Source organism: Ctenocephalides felis, unplaced genomic scaffold, assembly GCF_003426905.1.
Source record: "Ctenocephalides felis isolate EL2017-DRISC unplaced genomic scaffold, ASM342690v1 CF-g0.4_SCAFFOLD_01886, whole genome shotgun sequence".
NCBI classification, from domain to species: domain Eukaryota; kingdom Metazoa; phylum Arthropoda; class Insecta; order Siphonaptera; family Pulicidae; genus Ctenocephalides; species Ctenocephalides felis.
This window is the reverse complement of record NW_020538040.1, coordinates 141,428,072-141,447,735: the sequence shown is the minus strand read 5'-3', so window position 1 is coordinate 141,447,735 and position 19,664 is coordinate 141,428,072. Positions and strand designations below refer to the sequence as shown.

At 32.5% G+C, this 19,664-nt stretch overlaps 1 protein-coding gene across 3 annotated transcripts in view; it reads left to right on the top strand.

Moving 5' to 3' along the window:
• LOC113377989 (leucine-rich repeat-containing protein 24-like) overlaps positions 1-19,664 on the top strand; it is a 573,615-nt gene that overhangs the window by 238,223 nt on the left and 315,728 nt on the right. The window lies entirely within an intron of this gene.

Sequence of the window (19,664 nt, the reverse complement as noted above, 5' to 3'; positions counted from 1 at the left end):
CTGTATAAAAGTTGATCATAAATCTTGGTACGGAACTCATGAAACAAAATTTGTACAAATTATTAAAATCTTTTTAAAATATCTGATAATTTCATATGCTTATGTCTAATTATCATTTTGTACCGCCAAATGGCATTTAGTTTAACAGTTTCTTCGTCAATACAAGTGAAATGTTTTTTTAAATTTCAAATCTAATGCTCTGTACCCTGAAAATGAATTTCCATTTTTATCAATTTTTGACATGTTTTCGAAACGGCTGGACCTTGCATTGTCAAAAACTAATCAGCACGTTTTCCTTCAATAGGATCGAATGTTTTGGAATCATTCAATCAGTTGATACGTGTTCTCAAAATTGCCGACGAAAATTTGCATCCGCACATATATACATATCCTCATACTTTTGCGCATAAGCAACAAATTTGCTTGCTTCGCATTCAAATTGGGTTCAGCCGAGCCATACAAAACTTAAATCATATATCATAATACGCACGCACAAACCTTCACAATAATTCTAAACGATCGCAAATATATATAAAAAATAACTTTTTCTATCAATCAATAATTTTCCGCCTACATCATAGCCTAGTAGTTAAGTAGTTAGTTGTGAAACAATAACGGCAAACACGCACGTTTAAAAGTGGCTGCCATCACAAAAGATTATCATCTCGTCCGCGAATAATCCGACCACTTACAATTACGTCTCGTCCCCGATGATCCCTCCATTGTTGCTTAATAACGGTGATCTTACACGAATTCACCATACGACGAAACACACATATGTAATAGAGGTCTAGTGGGGTGTTTTACTCAAAATTGTGTAGACTAACCTTATAGACCAACCATTTTAACTTTTCGTGTTCTGCGTGAAGGCAGGTCCGTGTTATGAGAGAACTACATTCAATTTCCACCTATTATTCTCTCTTGTTTATTCATAGATCATTTTTCACATTTGAAATAACCACTTCCCGCCTCCCAAGTCATATACTTCTGCTTTAAACTCTTTGCATTCACCTTTCGCATGTATGTAATCCATAATCAACATATTCCATGTCAAAATAATTATTTTGTTCAAAATGTTACTATAAGTGTAACAGCTATTCTCGGTTTATCTGATTTATGTTATATGGCAACATGGAGATAATATTGAGTAAATCAAAATAATAGGTACTGAAAAGTTGCACTTATAAATAAAATCGGTGTGACGTGCAATTAATGTTTTTTTTGGCGTTTGTGCTATTTGGAGGTTAGTTTTCCGCCGTTGACAGTATCAAAAATGTAAATGAACAATCATAGGTATAGCTGTTTGACAGTTTTGAGAGTACCAACTCCTTGAGAGCCAACATAAAAAAAACTTGATTTGTTAAAATAAAATAGATGTACCGAGAATACCAAATCTTACCACAAGAGACCGGTAACACAAACACAGATATGTTGTTATCCGAGAATTGGTCTATAATTCGATGGTTTTAACTATCTAATAATAACAAGTCTGCTTGGCAAAAAGACAATAGAATATTCTAATTATATGTAACATATGTAACTTGTATGAATACATCCTAAAACTCTTGAAATTTCAACAATTTTCCTTCTCACACACATAATTATTGTTTCCATATCCTAGTGTTACTTTTTATTTTTTATTTTATTCAAGTTCTTGCAACATATAGATTTTAACACATTCGATTTAACCCTTTCCACTCGGATGCAGCAAAATACATATTCTGCAATTCGCGAGTGGAAATTATACTGTCGTCATTTTAAATCGATTACTTTAAAAAAAAAAGTGATTGGCAGACACAGAAAAAAACAGATGTAAAAATGATAAGAAACGACGTAGCATGTTTGGTATTTTCTATCTAAAATAAATGGAAGAAAAACCAGAAAAGCATACACTTTCGAGAAAATGGAGAATAAGATTTCAAGCTCAAAGAATGTCCATTTTAACGAGTTTCATATAAAGCTAGTTTTGTAAGTAATTTCTCATCTTATGTTTATTATTAATACAACGATGCATATTTGGAACCGAACCAAAATCTTCAGATCAAACTGTTACTATTATAGTGCTGTGGTTTGAAAATTTGAACTTCGCAATATGTACCATAACAGTACAAGAATTGATATATTTTCTTTCTGGAATAATATTTACATGGAGAAAATCATGATGCGTACTACACAAACTTCATAATAAGTTCCATGAGAAATGAGGCACTCAGACATAGTAGAATAAAAACTGATCATCCTAACAACATAGGAAAGAAACTTGTTGGATTAAAAAAAAAACAATGACCTATTTTAATAAACAATATTCACCATATTTTTTCTCTTCAACATTAATCATAAACTAAACCTATATAATTATCATTTGTATAGATTTTTAATAATAATTTTCACTTGGAAACGTATTTTTTATCTCTATGTATTAAATTTTACAATGTAGAATGACTCAAAAATTCTTGCAACAAAATATAGTAGTAGGGTAGAGCGGGGCTCAAAGGTCCGCGGGTAAAATGTCCACCACCGATATCTCAAAAACAGTTGAAGTTTACTAAGTAAAGAATTTTTTTAACAACAAAATTTTAAAGTATAGAAAAAAAAACGATAATCTCTCTCTCTATCCATAACCAAACATCTCCTTGATTCTTTCGAATTTGCTATCGGGAAATGTATTTTCATGCGTTGTTAGTGTTTAGTTATGAGCGCTGTTATTTAGTTTACGAGACTTTAATATAATTTTTAAGTATACGTTGTTTAATTGTTTTATACGATGTATTGGTTAATTTTAAGTGAGATTCAATAGTTTTTTCTGAATACACTCTATAAAATTTTGTTGAGTGGGGTAATAAATGGCCAACTGAACCTTCACACTGGCAAAGATGTAAATGATAAAAATTGCATATAAAACAATAAAGTAAGTTAAAAAAATCTATTTTACAAGAGATAAGTTAAATTATTAGATACCCCAACTCTGCTAGAGAATAATTGAAACAAAATGCCAGATCAGGTGCAATTCTTTGTAAAAAATTTGGTTAAATGATTCAACTATTATTTCTAAAACTTCCTATAATAATAAAAATAAGACATTGAATTCGTTTGCTCCCTGGACGTTCCATTTTACGCCGACTATCAGGTAAAAAGGACCAAGTAATTTTTTTTTTGAAAAACAGCAAAAAAAAACATTCCTACAATGATGTACAATTAGCTGAAATTTGTTTGTAATTTGTTGTGATATAATTGGTTTGAATTTCACAATATAATTGTGCACGCTCTATCCTTCTCATGCATCAAAAATTGAAAGTCATCCAAATGAGTTATCAAGATCAAGATTTTTGCTATAAGAAGACTTGAAAAATGTTGGCCGATGATCCTGTCTTTCATAATCGTTTATAAAATTGATTTATTTTGATTGCTACTTACTATATATACAATAAGTCAAGATTGGAGAACCATTCAAATGAACTAGCAAAGAACCTACTTTCTGCGAACACTGTCAAGAGACTAAGAAGATTAGATCCATTAGACTTAGTATAGTTATATATTTAGTGCTTGTAATTATTCTCACATATTTATATTTACTATCTGCTTGCAATTATTGTCACATATTTATATTTATTATACTAACTTGAAATACTACCAATGGGTAGTATTTTAAAAACTTATTTAATAACTAATCACAACAATTACTGAATGCCTTCTCAGGCAGTTGTAGTTTAGATGGAAATAAAAAAAAACTTACTATATATACTATTACTCGATATCAGGTTGCACGCAGCTCAGGTTTTGAACTCCCAAACACCCCTGTAACAAGTCTTTGTCACTACAGCAACATATACAAAGTATGTACTTCTCAAGTCCAAATGCAAAATTAACTCTGGCGTATAATAATATCCGAACCTGAAGAAAATCATACCCAGCTTTTCGTCTATGAGGTATATACGTGGTCGGGCTTTCTGCGTTGACTACTGGAACCACTTAAAGACTCCTCTGATGAGTTTTCTCTTACAACACAACAATACGAAGGAGCGCGTGTGTATATGCATTTTAGCTCAGATACTAGTAGGATTAAGTCGTCAACACGTTAAGAGATATGTTACAGCGAAATGTTACACAGAATGTACAGATGGAAGAGGTTAATGAAAGCCACGATGTGTTTTCCCTAGAGCGAACTCTATTGTGTTACTTTATTTTTATCCGCTTTATGACGATGCTTCTAGTTCAAATTTGGTTTCGCTATCTTAATACATTAATATGATAATGGACAATTCGACTGGATTTGAGTATAGTCGAAGAGATTCTGATATCTTAAGTGGCGAGATCAATTATTGTGCCATTACACCGATAATATAGAATAACCTAATAAAAACCTTTGGAATATGTAAATTGAACCTTTCATTATTCAATAACATTAAATAAAGCTAGTGGTGCATGACATCGTGCCTTAAGGCAAATTGATGAAACATCCCGTACGAAAAACTAAACTAGTGGGGCGCATGGCCTCGTGCCTTAAGGCAAATTGATGAAACATCCCGTACGAAAAACTAAACTAGTGGGGCGCATGGCCTCGTGCCTTAAGGCAAATTGCTGAAACTTCCCTTACTAAAATTTTTTTTTTAAAAAGATTAACATTTTTGAAACAAATTTACTCTAAAAAAATAGATTTTTGAGAAACTATAAATTTGACAAAAATTTACTTTTTTTGAAAAAAAAAAAAGACTTCAAAGAAAAATTTATTTTGAAATATTTTGGAAATTCTAAACTTTTTTTGAGAAGAAATTTTGAAATTTGTGAAAAAGATTTACTTTTTTGAAAAATTTGATTTTTTCATATTTTGATTTTTTATATAACTAGTGGCGCATGGCATCGAGCCTTAAGACAAATTGCTGCAACTTCCCATACCAAAAACTAAATCATTAAAAAAACTTTGCAAAACTTTGAAAAAATTAGATTTTTGCAAAATTTTGAAATTTTTGAAAAAATTTGATTTTTTTGAAAAATTTGATTTCTTAATATTTTGATTTTTTTTTTGAAAATTTTGAACATATTTTTTAAAGCAATCGCGCTGCATAGCTGATTTTCGAAAATCGAAATATCAAAGCGCGTAAGTGCCGCGTGTAAACATTGCTACGGAACCCATATAATGTACACAAAATTTGTATTTATTACTATGATCTTTATACAATTTCTGATAATACGATGTACACACGTCTAATCTTCATTTTTGACGGCCAAATAGCATTATTTTTTACATTTTTATTAGATCTCCGAAGACACTGAACCTGCCTTTACAAAATTTTTACAAGTTAATAAATGATTTTGTGCGTTCAGAGTAATTTTGTATGAATATTTTAAATTTGAACAATATTTCATTAGAGGAGACTAGGTACGGTTGTGCCAGGGTACGGTGGTGACAGTCGTCATAACAGCTAAATTGAATTTAGCTGAAGTATGATTGTTCGAACAAGTTTTCATTATTGCTTTCAGTCAGTGCCTTTCAGTCAGCCATGATCAGTAGTTCGAATTCTTCTAATCATGATTGTAATTGTATACAGATAGATTACTTTGTTGTTATTTTGCTGTAATAAGCTGAACATTAATCAGTTCGAATTCAACCTTCGTACAGGTCACTTCGGGCACGCAAATAAAAATATTTAATTCTTATCAGTGTTATCTAACAGTGCGTGAGTCATAACACACCAGTGTATTGTTCGTCGACCGGATTAACTATGGCGAGTCCCCAGCCGGGGGACTCAGGTATATCGCTCGCTATACCGCTTGTCGAAACCATTGAAATTTTACATGACACTTCTACAACTAATTCTGAATTTGTCGCAAAACAAGTGAACTGTGTTAATAACTAACGTAATGGAAACTGACAGTAATGTACCGCTGCCAATACCCTCTACTTCCAAGGAAGGTTGGACTACGGTTAACAACAGAAAACATAAAAGAAATAATTCCGACTGCAGCTCTGAAGGTAATTCTGTGTCAAAAAAGCTAGAAAGTAACTACTGGCTGCATTCAACATCGAACAATATCTACAATGTTTTAAATAACATACAGCCAGAACAAACAGTGAATACCGCTGCCCCTATTCCAAAACCTCCACCGATCTTTGTTCATGGTGTCGAAAATATCAAGCCCCTCACAGAATTATTAAGTGCAAATGCGCCAGGAAAATATAATATACAATTAATCAACAATACGCAGGTCAAAGTCACCCTCACAGACGCTGAAACTTATAATAAAATTCTGAAATTACTAAAAGAAAAAAATACCGAAATGTATTCATTTCAGTGCAAATCGGCACGTTCGTTTAAGGTCGTCGTTCGGAACTTACACTCCAGCACAGAAATTGAAGATATCGCCACAGAAATAACAACTCATGGTCACAAAGTAATGCGAATCACTAACATGAAACACAGGTTTACTAAGGCTCCTATGCACATGTTTCTTGTCGAATTGGAACAAAATCCCAACAACAAAGATATTTACAAAATCGAATTTATTTGCCGAACTAAAGTGAACATCGAGCCTAAGAATCCAAGTAAATCAATAGTCCAATGTGTTAATTGCCAAAGATACGGTCATACTAGAACTTACTGTAATCTGAAACCGCGCTGCGTGAAATGTGCCGGCGATCATCTCACAAAAGACTGCAGTTGGACCGATCGTACCAATAAAAACGTAAAGTGTGTCCTATGCAATGAAGGCCATACTGCCAATTACAAAGGATGCAAAGTCTATCAGGAAATGTACTCTCGCAGATATCCTCCCCTGCGTCCTAAACAAACAAATCCTCCTTCCTCCTCTAATCCTATCACCTCAAACACAGTTAAACCCGGAATCTCATTCGCTGTAACTGCTCGTCAAAATAGCCAACTACAACAGGATATAAACAATACCGAAGCCATCAACCATCATCAGCAAGCTAACGACATAACAGAGTTAAAATCTATAGTTAAAACTTTAGCGGAGCAATTAAACACAGTCATGAACTTATTAACCGCCGTCGTAGCTAAACTCAAGTAATGCAACACTTCCTTCAAATTGCAGTCTGGAATGCCAACGGCTTGGCACAACACAAACGGGAATTGCAAATGTTCATCCAGCTTCACAGCTTGGATGTTATTCTGATCTCAGAAACACACTTTACTTCCAGCAGCTATCTCAAACTTCCCGGTTTTTCGACGTACACAATCAATCATCCGGATGGTACCGCACACGGTGGATGTGCAATATTAATCAAATCAAACATAAAACATCATGAATCGCAGCACTATTGCACAAACTATCTTCAAGCCTGCTGCGTTACCATTGATCATCCTTCAAATAAACTTATCCTAGCCGCAATCTACTGTCCTCCTAAACATAAAATCTCGAGTGAGCAATTCAACAATTTCTTCAACTTCTTGGGACCCAAGTTTATTGCAGGTGGAGACTACAACGCTAAACACATCTTCTGGGGTTCAAGACTAACCACTACGCGAGGCCAGCAGCTTTATCTCTCTATCCTGGACAATAATCTACTACACGTATCGTCTGGCGAACCAACCTACTGGCCCAGCGATACATACAAAACACCTGACCTCCTCGACTTCTGCATCACAAAAGGCATTCAACCTCACCACATTTCAGCTAAATCAAGTCTTGATCTTTCTTCGGATCACTCACCAGTCATCATTTCATATAACTTCCTGTCTCCTATCCAATTAAATAATAGGTACTTAACAAATAATAGCACAAACTGGTTTACCTTTCAGAATTACATTGCTGATTGCTTACATTGCAACGTTCCTCTAAAAACCCACGATGATATAGAAGCAGCAGTGTACAACTTCAACAAAATAATTACAGAAGCAGCAACCTTTTCCACTCCAAAATCCCAGACTTTTACTACGCCTGTTTGTCCTATTTACATCAAGAAACTTATAGCCCAGAAGAGAAAACTCCGCAAAATTTGGCAATGTACAAGATCTCCAGCCGATAAACATAATCTAAACAAAGCCTCTAGAGAAATCAAACATCTACTGTCAGACTGGCACAATCAAAAAATGGAAAATTTTCTAATAAACCTTTCTATTACTGACAAATCTCTTTGGAGGGCTACCAATAAACTTAAACGTCCCACACAAAGCAATCCGCCTATTATTAATAAAAATGGACTATGGGCTCGCACCGCACAAGATAAAGCCAATCTCTTCGCCGATCACTTTGAGAACGTGTTTACACCTCATCCACCGACTTGTGACCCTTTCCTGGAGCGTCCAATACATAATTTATTAGCCGATAAAACTAGCAGCCAGACTGAACCACCACTCAAATTCAGTATCTCCGAAGTCATAGGCACAATCCGTTCATCAAAATCCGGCAAATCTCCTGGAATCGACAATATTAGTATTAAACCTTTACAAGAACTTCCTCCTATTGCTTATAGATACATAACTATACTTTTTAATGGAATCCTTAGAACTCTCCACTTTCCTGACTGCTGGAAGACAGCAAAAATAATCCTTATACCAAAACCAGGCAAGGACCCAACTCTACCTGAGTCATACAGGCCTATCAGCCTTCTCCCTTCACTCTCCAAAATATTTGAAAAACTAATCCACAGCAAAATTAAAAACCTAATGGTGTCTTCCTCTATCCTTCCCACCCATCAATTCGGCTTCTTAAGTGGGCACTCCACTATTGAGCAAATACACAGAGTGGTTAACTATATAACTAATTCCTTCCAAAATAAACTCTATTGCTCTGCCGCTTTTCTTGACGTCAGCCAGGCCTTTGACAAGGTCTGGCACACTGGACTTCTTTTTAAAATTAAAACCTTACTCCCTGCTCAATACTTCCTTCTCCTTAAATCATACCTACTAAACAGATCCTTTTTCATTAGCATAGGTGATCAAAATTCTTCAACTCGGCCTATCTGCTCCGGTGTCCCGCAAGGAAGTGTACTTGGACCCTTGCTGTATCTTTTATATACTCATGACTTACCCGTTACAACTAATACGATTACAGCAACATTTGCGGATGATACGGCAATTCTAGCTGCCCACGAAGATCCCGCTCTAGCTTCACACCTCCTACAATCAAACCTGGATACACTGCAAGACTGGCTTAGCATCTGGAGATTCAAGGTTAACAACCAAAAATCAGCTCACGTCACCTTTGCACTGAGGAAACATACATGCCCACCAGTGACTCTCTTTCATAATTTGCTACCCATCAAGGATAATGTAAAATACCTGGGACTTCACCTGGATCGAAAACTCACGTGGAAAACACACATCTGCCAAAAGCGTAAACAACTCGAAGAAAAGCGAAGACAACTATATTGGTTGCTGGGTCGTAAATCCAAAGTGTCGATGTCAAATAAAGTTTTGATATACAAATCAATACTTAAACCCATTTGGACCTATGGGATTCAGCTCTGGGGCACAGCCAGCCACTCAAATGTAGAGATCTTACAGAGGTTCCAGAATAAAATGCTTAGGCAAATTGCCAATGCACCTAAATACACCCCAAATTGGTTACTCCATGATGAACTGGGTGTCTCTTTCATTAGAGACGAGATTCCTAGACTTTGTCTAAAGTATCGTAGTAGGCTCACCTTTCACCCAAATAACCTTGCAAGAAAGCTGCTAGAACCAATCCAATTCAGAAGACTTAAAAAGAACTACCCCAACGACTTGTTTTAGGTTCAATTATAAGTACTAATTTGTATTTTTCTTTTGTTTTGTACATCTATATATCACACTGTAAAGAACCGCATCACTGGATGCAGATCTTAGCTTTTTCTATCTTTGTTAAATTCTAAGCCATGCAATTGATTTTATATCTCCTGTAGATAGATGATCGAATAAAATTATTAAAAAAAAAAAAAAAAAGCTGAACATTAATAGCTATTCACCTGCAATTTATTTTTGTTCATTGATAGATAATTTAGCTCATTCTTAATGATGATTTATTTTTAAAAGTGTGCGCTGAGTACGGTTGTGACAAATTTTGGGGACGGTTGTTACATGTATTTCTTCACCTTTTCAGGTGAAGCTTAAACAGATAAAAAATCTAACTTAACTGAGCCAAAATACGAAAAAGAAAGGAAAATTTAATATAAGAAAACAAAAGATTTCCTAAAGAATTCTTGGTAACTTCATTTAAAAAATTATGTTTTGTAATATATTGTTATATTTTATTCATAAGCCTGTTTAAATATTTATTTTGTGTTGTGGTACATATTACTGTTATCAACAACAATCAAAATCGTTATAAATCATTTTGGAGGTTATACCTCTTGTTTTCAACCTATTTTTATGCCTGTCACTACTAACCCCAACCACTGTCACAACCGTTCCTCGGTTGTGGACGGCCCTTTGGCCCTTTTTTGGTTTAATTTAATTTTATGACTAATTCACCGTATTTAGGGACAGTATTTCAGTATTTTCACGTAGATAAATGTTCAAATTACCATTTAATTTACTTTTCTCCCAGCTAACTGGTAAATTAGCAAAATTTTGGGTGATCAAAAAAAGTGGCACAACCGTACCTAGCCTCGCTCATAATTACTGAAAGTCAAATTTGGCCTTTCTGCCCCGCCCTACTATATAACAAATATGTATAAAAGCTAATATATCAAATAATACAAAATCCAAGATATAAACAATTTTTTGTCTTCTAAGCTTATATTTTGCCCAAATTCTTTCCATTTTTTTGTGCATTCTCTTTAGATTTCAACAATCCTTTATTTCCAATATTTGTCCCGACTATTACCAAACCAATCGAATAAGTATGATTCAAACCTGGAAAAGTTTCATTCACGGACTATGTATATATATACACAAACCTAGTTTGTGTCCTGGTGTAGTATACAGTTTGAAGTTTCGAGTCGGTCCCGCATCCTCGGAACCGCTTTGATAACCTCTTATGCGGTCGAGGTTTGGCGAGGCCAGGCCGGCGGGGTTCATTATACCCCGAAAGGAAATAATAATGTGTAAGGACGGCATGACGACGACAATGAGCACTCTGGGACCCGGATTATTTACTAACGCTAATTCGAAACCGGCGAGTTCCGTACGAAAAAATAAAAATTAAGAACAATACATTGTTAAAGGGACTGATGCAGTGTATGGAATGTCAGCTGTCGTCGAAGTACTATTTTTTGTAGTATTTTTTCAATTTTTACTATATACATTAGGGTGGTCCTTAACAAGGACATTTTCGAATTTCTTTGCTCCCAAGAGCGCCAATGCTTCCAAATGAATAAAAAATGAATCTCTAATAGTATTAGCTCTTAATATAAACATTTAGATAAAGCGCACGCCAATTGAAAGTTTCTTATATTTGTTATTAACATACGTCATTACGTAAATTCTTGCGCCATCTGTATAGTATTCGTGAACTCAAATATTATGACATATAAGAATATTTATAAACCACTTAATCTCTAATTAAATCCAAGTGGGCTGTTCTATAATATTTATTCATCATGGAATCAAGATAATAATTTAAGTTTCAACATCATCAATTAAATGAATATTTTGCTGCAAAATTAATCTTGATTCCATGATGAATAGGATTTATAAAAATAATAATATTTGAGTTCACGAAAACTAAAGAAACAAAATACGATATACGAACCATAAAGAATAGTTTACTTCCGTAACAACAAAAATCATTTTAAAATTATCAGTAAGGTAGGGCGGGTTACAAAGGTCCAATTTGAATTTGAGCAATTATATGAAAATCAAACCATCATAACAAATAGCACAACTATCTGACAATGTTCAATAAAGTTCCTAGCAATGTGTTTTTCTTTTTGCTGTTTTTCAAAAATTTGTCACCTGGTCTTTTTTACTCTATAGACAAAGTAAAATGGAATGGCCATGTGACAAACATTTTACGAAATAATAGCTACATTAGTTGCAATAACTATTTTATAATTATCAGTATAAAAATCTGACAAACTTCTGGGTCTAAGCTTTTTCCTAAAGTTGTAATTATTTAGAATATTCATTTTAGACTGAATATTTATAAAAAAATTTATTTGATTGTAAGTTAGTTTTGTACAATTCGGTACTACTAAACTAGATTATTTGCTAACAAAAAATCTAATTCAAAACTTCTAGTGAAAATTGACTGAATTCTTCATTTCGACATTACAAGTAAAATGTTTTTCAAATCATTCAAATCGAATTCTTTGTTCTCTAAAATTTGCACGTTTTCGTTTCACATTTTTTCGCACTCTTTGCTCCGTATCTCCAAAATGGCTAAACTTGCCTTTGCCAAAATCTAGTTTCCTATCATTACAAATTGAATGTTTTTTTGGATAATTAAAATCGGATGCTCGGTTCTCTCAAAAACTCGATTTTTATTTTTTGCGCTCTTTGCTCCGTAACTTCGAAACGGCTCGACTTGTCTTTGCCAAAAACTAATCAGCACATCAACCCATCACTAGGAGTCGAATGTTTTTGGAATAATTCAAATCGGTCAATGCGTGCGCTGGAAATCGTGGACAAAAAATTGTATCCTTTGTATTCTAAGGTATGCAAAATGTAGAGGAGGAGATCGTAAAACGTACAGATATGCAAAAAATTTTATTTTCGATTTTTGGACGATTGCTGTAACTTGTCCTACGCGAAGTTAATAAATCTTTATATAAATTTAAAATCTTAGTAATATATCAGGCCAACGCCTTGGGTAAATGAAATCTAATATAATTGCGTGTAACATCCATTTTTGATTTCATGAATATTATTATACAATTAGTCTTAATCATTTATAGAATTTTTCTACTGAATATGGACTAGTTCCAAAGTCAAAACGTATGACTTAAAGAAAACTTTAAGAAAAACATGTTTTTTTTATTGGTAATACTTATGTTTTTATGTCAAATCCAAACTCAAGATTATATTGTAGTTGCGATTATAAATGTGTTTAATTGAAAGTGCAAGTAGATCAAGATATGAACTTACGTGAACGTTGATGAGCATATCTTATCTCCGCCAATAATTCCAATAATTTCCAATCGGCATAGAAATTCGTCGAAATGATATCAAAACCTGATTAGAAAACGTATCACTAGGTGACAAGAGTTTGAACAAACAAAACGTATCTCACGGATCAGCGATAGGGTCTGTTGTACTAGTATATGTTTATATAAAGAAAATAAAGCTTTTCTAAGTAGACTATATGTGAACAATATCCCAAGAAATAAATCCCCGATTATTTTGAGTGCCTGACAGGGGCCTACATTTACCAATACGAGGCACAACTCAACATTGTCAAATTGTGAAGCGCGCGTGCGGAATACAGATGCAGAGGTTTTACTCCAATGGAAGAAAAACTAAATAATTTATTGTACGTATTCAACATGCGTTCGAATCGATTCTTGTCCGTTACGCATAAAGGAACATATCAAGAAAAAGATCCGAAACTGATACGGGTATAGAAATATGCGCCTTGCACAATATGGTATCCGATATACGATTAAAACAGAAATTAAACCGAACCTTTATCATACCAAGATAAAATTCGAGGTGTGTTCTAAAAATGAAGTGAGCGTTTCAAGAATCCTGGGTAAAGTTCAATCGATTATCGATACCAAGCGAACGAAAAATGTGCTATATAAAATCACTTGTTCAGAATGCGATTCTTCATATATCGGACAGACATATTAATTTTTTAGATAAGAGAGTCAAACAACATTTAAACGAGTAGTATGCCCTTAAGATAAATTGCTGGAGCTTCCCGTGCCGTAATTTAAATTTTTAAAAGCTTTACAACTTTTTAAAAATTGGGAGAAAATTAGCTTTTTGAAAATTTGTACTTTTTATCAAACAAAATTTGTACTTTTCATTAACATCTCTAAAAAACGTCTGATAATTTTATGCACATATGTCTAATAATCACTTTTGATCGCCAAATATTTTTTTTTACATTTGTTTTTAGATATCAGAACTCGCTCGACCTGCCTTTCCTGAAAATTAATCAGTTCTTCATTTTGTCAATACAAATAATACGTTTTTTCAAAAATTCAAATCAGATTCTCCGCTCTCTCAAAAACTGAATTGCCATTTTTTTGCCTAACACTACTAACTTTTTTTGCCTTTGCCTAACACTAATCAGCAAACTACCATTCAAAACGAATCTAATGATTATTGAATCATTCAAATCGGTTTCCGAGTTCGTCGAAAAATTTGTATCCGCACCCACACATAAACACCAATTTTTTTAAGGTATGCCAAAATATTCAGAAACCTTTCAAACGTAAAGATAAATAAAGTGACAAAAATGGTTAAATTGTTATCATACACAATAAAACATATTTTTCAAACAGCCATTAATAACATGTATTAATTTTTTGTCAATTTACACTGTTTATACAACTTACAATTACATTATGACTTTATAAAATTAAGTAAGTGCAATAAATTTTTAATTATATATCTAATAGCACTCATATTTTGATATTAACAAATGGTGATTACCCTGGATTTTCTATTAAAAATTAATTACATCAATTATTTTGTAAACAATAAAACCAAGTGCCTAAAACACTTGAAATATTTGCAGTGGTGTACAAAATGTAGACGTATTTTGTCTTGTTCAGCAATTTTCTATTATAATAAATAAGAAGCAAGCAATTAATTAATTGGCTTTTATTTTATACCCTAAGAGTACCAAATACAAACTCTCAAGTAAGCTAAATCAAAATCAAATAATAAGTACTTTGCTTCATTGAAATAATAAGTGAGTGATGTGCTTGAAACTGTAAACAAATGATCGAGCATGTATTCCAGCAAATAACAGAAATTTTTGCTTGAATATTTAACCAGCATTTATAGCCAACAGAACTATCTTGTTATATGAGCTACTGTGATGTGAATCCTTGTTCTTGTGCTGTTAGAATGCAACTCAGTGGTTGACTACTCTATATCTAATCATATTTTTACTAGATTATTTATATGAAATTGATGAAATATATATATTGTAACATACCGTCGAAAGGCTATATCTAGTAATCTCTAGTATTCCTATTCTAATGCATATATTTAATGTTAATTATTTTTCCCCCATCAGTACGAATCGGATGATTTTTTTAGATTATTCAAATCGGTAACATTTTTAACACTTTTTGCTCTGTATTACCGAAGTCGCTGGACCTGTCTTGGTCAAAAACTAATCAGCGCGTCTCCTGTTTTTTGAACCATTCAAATCGGTTCATCCGTACGCCCAAAATCGTCGACGAAAAATTGTCTCCATTCATACACATCCTTTTTTTCTGAGGTATGCCAAAATGTTCAAAAACCTAAGAAACGTGAAGGTATGCGAAAACGTCCATTTTCGATTTAACAAGTTAACAAGTATTATATATAATAAAAAAAAAGATGAATCTAATTTATTTGAATGAATGAAATAAGAACAAAATATACGCATATAAAATATATTTACAACTAAATCTCAAAAAAATATTTTAATACATATCCCAAAACGTATATAATAATAAAAAATGAAAAATTAAATTATCATTTTTTTTAAAAAGTAGAGAATAAGCTCGCAAAATAAAATAATAATAATAATAATATATACATTAGGGTGGTCCTTAAGATGGTCACTTTGAATTTCCTTTCCTAAAAAACACCCTAATATACATATAAGGTTTTTTTTAATTGTTATTTCATAAATGTCTATATTCTATATTTTAATAATTGGATGATTGCTTAAACAATTTTGTTTGTTACATCAGAAATATGTATATATCCATCCTCATAATAATGTTAATAATCAATAACTATTTTCTTGCATAATCCATATACTTTATCTATGTAGTCTGACCATTTGATCGCCTGTATAACTATGTTCTTTTATTGCTATTTTATTAATTTGAATTTTTACGGTTTTAAATGAGTACTTTCAACCTTGTGCAAGAATTTTGAGCTTGACTGGTGGTCAAATAGACTTCAATATGATGAACATTGTATTTAATGTTCGAATGCTTTTTTGCAGCTCTTTTTTTCAGAAGCGAAATTCGTGCAGCTACTATGATTATTATAAAATTACTATCCTTTTAATATTAATTATAAATAAGCTTGACAAGAGCCTGAAATAAAATCTATTATTATTGATTACGGCTTGCTTATGAACAAAAAAATAAATAAATGCATTAATTAAGTATTTTGGAGCAACGTTACGTATGGATAATTTTATCAAGAGTCAATATTACCCAAATTGCCTCAATTTGTTCAAATACCGATCTTTAAAATGATTAAACGACAGTAGCATCGGCTTGCGTTCGAGCGAGCATTGTCAAAGAGCTACGATTTGAGTTGTACAATGCATTTCCTTTATCAACCGATGCACCTGTTCTATATATAAGTTTGTGTGGGTATATTGCGGTTTTGTGGAAAGCAAAGTGTCACGGGAGCAATCAGGTGTTCCTTCCTCTTGTTCCACAATTTCCTGTAAACCAGGATTGTTTGCCCGTTACTATTGTGAATTTTCCTTATGTGAAACAGCTCGATATTGCTCTACTGCTATGATATTCCATGATGAACTAACTATATATGATTTAAATAAAACATATGCATTTTATTTAAATGTGAATATATATATATATATATATATATATATATATTATATTTTTTAACAGCAATCAGAATTTTACGTCCTATGAGCTGTTGGGCTGAAACTTCTCCTTACTTCGCATTTTTTTAGATGGTAACCCAATGGTTAATCCATCCATATTTAATGACTCTTGTTATTAGAATTAATCTAATAGGGCTGACCTTTTATTGGTGCAGCAATGCCGTGCAAGGGCTATTTTCACTTGGAAACATATTGCTATCGATATTTCCAAGTGAAAATCATTGTCACTGCTGCCTGACAACAGGATGCTCGAAGTGGGTATCGAACCCGGGACCCCTGATTCAGGTCCAGTCGTTCTAGCCACTTACCTACGAGCGAGCTCATACAGATATATTCAGTAGAAAAATACTAAAAATGATTAACACTAAATATATGCTTTAGAATAGAAATACTTTAGAAATTACTTGTAAAAGGTACTGCAGTTGTATGTGAGTTATTTTATTGACGTAACAAACGATTATTAGATTTTTATATATGTAATATTGTACATATATTACCCAGGTGTCACAGAACTTAACTCAAACCGAAATGGAGTGATCGTATTAACCTCAAATGTCCTCAAAAATTTATAGCTTTGGTAAAATTATAACCATTTTTCGGTCAATTTGGTTAACTTTTATTAATTTAAACTTTGGAACAGTAACTGTCAATAACATTTCTAAAACCACAGTAAAAAAGTAAGTAAAATAGAAAATGCAATAATCCTTGGTATCAGCGTATGATAATTTGGTACACTATGTAATATAAACATTAAACTTATAATTAAACAATAGTTCACAAAATATTAACTTAAAAAATCGCAATTAGATAGAGTGTAATATATGTGTTGTCCGTAAACTGGTTGAAGACATAATGAAGAAAAGATTTTTCTGAAAATATTTTTCGAATATTCTAGTTAGTTCTATTTATTCTAGTTATTTTTAGTTCATGTGTGGAACTAATTGTGCAACATTTTTATTGTTTTGTGAGAAATTTTAAAATACTATCTAAATAAAAGAGATTTGAGTCAAACAGTGTGTTGAGTTCATTGCGTTTATTTATTGTTCTATCGTAATATTATAAATAGTCAAAAAGATCCTTCTATAATTCTTCGTTTAAATAAATTTTCTTCGAATTGTGTTTTAAAGTATTAACGTGGTCAGCAAGCATAGTTTTAAATTGTTTGGGATTCTTTGAAATATTTTTGTCTCCAAGAAGACTTTGCAGATTTTTGTCTCCATTAAGTCTGCAACCAGTTTACGGTCAATACATATATTATCTAATTGAGTTTTTTATGTTAATATTATGTGAAATATTGTTTAATAACAAGTTTAATGTTTATATTACATAGTGTAGTGCATTACCATGTCCTGATGGATTACTGCATTTTCTATTTTAACAATAATTGTAAAATTAACTAATTGTAAGTACTTCTTACTGTTTATAATTTTTGTTTTCCCAATTCAATTGCTTTAGTTTTTAATTTTATTTTTTGTTTCCACTAAATGAAGGCTTAGATTATAGCCGAAACGTATGGATGTAAAATAAATTTTCGAAAGAAATTCATGTTTTTTAATACATATGTCAACATCAAATTCAGAATCATACAATATATATATATATATATATATATATATATATATTATATATATATATATATATATATATATATATATTTGTGTGTGTGTATACATGTGTGTATGTGTGTGTATGTAATAAAATCGTATTTTTTTTCAAAACGGGTACACTTAATAAAACTTCACATTATTATTAACTTAGAAAAAATGGATGTATGTGTGTGTATGTGTGTATGTTTGGATACTATTTTTCGTCCATAATTTCAGGCACACGAATCAATCGATTTGAATGATTCAAAAAACATTCGATTGCTATTGATGAGAAGACATGCTGATTAGTTTTTGGCGAAGACAGGTCCAGCCGTTTCGAAGATACGGCGAAAAATGTGCTAAAAATGGTAATTCAGTTTTTGACGTAACGGAACGCCCGATTTGAATTATTTAAAATACATTTTACTTGTATTGACAACATGAAGAATTAATTAAATTTTTGGAAAAGCAGGTCTAACGGTTTCGGAGATATAAATAAAAATATAAAAAACACAACATTTAGCGGTCTAAAATGATCATTAGACATATGCACATCAAATTATCAAATATTTTATAGAGAGTTTAAACATGTGTCTTAATTTTGTTACAATTTTTTTGGGTTCCGTACCAAGATTTTTAATTTCTAGAATATAATAATATTCTTCTAGTAATCGTAAGAAATATATCCTCAGTTGGATTCATTCATCAACTCTTCTTAACGTAAACATTTTCAAGTGCTTTGAGCGATGAGGTCGTCACTATATATATATGAACGAATACATATATAATAATTATAATTATCTTTCTAGAATTATTTAAAACAATTGTTAATATTTATTGATTATTAATTATTTTTGCTCGAATATTCAATTCAGATATGGAAAGTTCTAGCAATTTGCCTTAAGGCACGATGCCATGGGCACCACTATTTTTCTGTGCATTACCATCTTAAGCTCACTGTATTATTCCGTCGGAGCTTAAAAATGGCGATAAATGTTCATTCGAAAAGTGCATACTGAATATTGTAGCTGAAAATGTAAATAAATGAATAAAAAAACCGCCGTACAGTCCGTTCCGGCCACATCTATCACGATTGATCTCCCATGGGATGCGCGAGGGCTAACCGCAATGCTGTAACAACAACGTTGAACCAAAGTACACAATGGGATTTCGATACTGGACGACATCGGCTAAGTTTTGCGAAATAACTATTCGGATTCAAAGCGATGCGTAAACATCTAGTGATGGAGCATGGAAATCGAAGATTGGGAAATTTCGATATTGATTTGCAACCCTTAACACCCACGGCCTTGGATAAAGGACGTTAACATATTGCAATATAGAGAGACAGTGAACTCTATGTAAAAAGAGTGGGCGTAAGGTTCACATGCGATTGAAGTAAAACTTTTTTGCTATTGTACGAAATGGCATTTAAGTAAA